The 1262-nt window shown below is 41.1% G+C and overlaps 1 non-coding gene across 1 annotated transcript; it reads right to left on the reverse strand.

The window, feature by feature from the left end:
* Window positions 1-325: 325 nt before the first annotated feature.
* LOC141663147 (small nucleolar RNA R71) lies at window positions 326-432 on the reverse strand. Its single transcript, XR_012551231.1, has one exon. It is a non-coding gene; the product is annotated as a small nucleolar RNA R71 (small nucleolar RNA).
* Window positions 433-1262: the final 830 nt, after the last annotated feature.

Below are 1262 nucleotides of genomic sequence, written 5' to 3' on the forward strand. Positions count from 1 at the left end.
AGTCAAGCATCATCAGACCAGCCATTAGGGATAACACTTTTGAGATCAAGTCAAGCACGATTCAGATGATACATAACTCAGTTCAGTTTGGGGGGGGTTCTCCTACTAAGACCCCAACATGCACATCAGGGATTTCATCGAGATCTGCAACACTTTCAAGTTTAATGATGTGACTGAAGATGCTATCAAGCTAAGCCTCTTCCCATTCCCTCTAAGGGACAAAGCTAAGTGTTGGTTATACTCTCTACCAGCAGGGTCTATCACCACTTGGGAGGATCTTAAGCAAAACTTTCTCACTAAATTTTTCCCTATGGGGAAGATTGCTGCAATCAGGAATGCTCTTACTCAGTTTGTTCAGCAAACTGGAGAATCTCTGTGTGAGGCTTGGGATCGATATAAGGGGATGCTAAGGAAGTGCCTACACCATGGCATGCCTGACTGGATGATTATCAATTGTTTCTATAATGGATTGGGTGCTACTTCTAGACCCATGCTTGATGTAGCATCAGGAGGAGCCTTGTGGGCTAAAAGCTACGATGAAGCTTATGAACTTATTAAACTGATGGCTGTTAATGAGTACCAGAATCCTTCCCAGAGGCTGACTCAGGAAAAAGTCACAAGAATTCTGGAGTTGAACGCAGCAACTGCTATCGCTGCCCAACTTAAGGCTTTGGCGATGAAGGTGGACACTTTGGCTAATTATGGAGTTAATCAAATCGCTAGTGTCTGTGAGCTTTGTGCTGTGCCCACGAGACTGATCAGTACACAATTCTAGTGAATCAGCTCAGTTTGTGAGCAACTTCCAGCGATCGCAGCAACCAGTGCCAGCCACCTATGGTTTTATTTCTCCTTATTTGTCTATATGAGAAGAATATTTCCACATCTTAATGATAAGGATATGTCCACAAAAAGAAGCAAGATGGTTAGAATCAGAAAGGGCATAATTCATTAGAGTCTCCACAGGGACTAGATCCTGTAGCTTTGATACCAACTTGTGACGCCCTCAATCTCGGGGTTAGGAAATGAGGACCCACACACCATTAAACTAACAATAAATAAGCATAAACCCCGATTAACCATAACAGGATCTAAACAAGATTAAGTTTGAGACAAGATTAGAACTACCAACCATAAAATATATATATTACTGTGTTAGATATATTTGAGATGTCATGTCTAATATGATTCATATTTAGTTTGCAGATCTTAACAAACAGGATATATCAGGACTTACTGAAATCAGGACTTACTGGAAGTCAAAA

This window comes from Apium graveolens, chromosome 5 (genome assembly GCF_009905375.1).
Source record: "Apium graveolens cultivar Ventura chromosome 5, ASM990537v1, whole genome shotgun sequence".
Lineage (NCBI taxonomy): Eukaryota > Viridiplantae > Streptophyta > Magnoliopsida > Apiales > Apiaceae > Apium > Apium graveolens.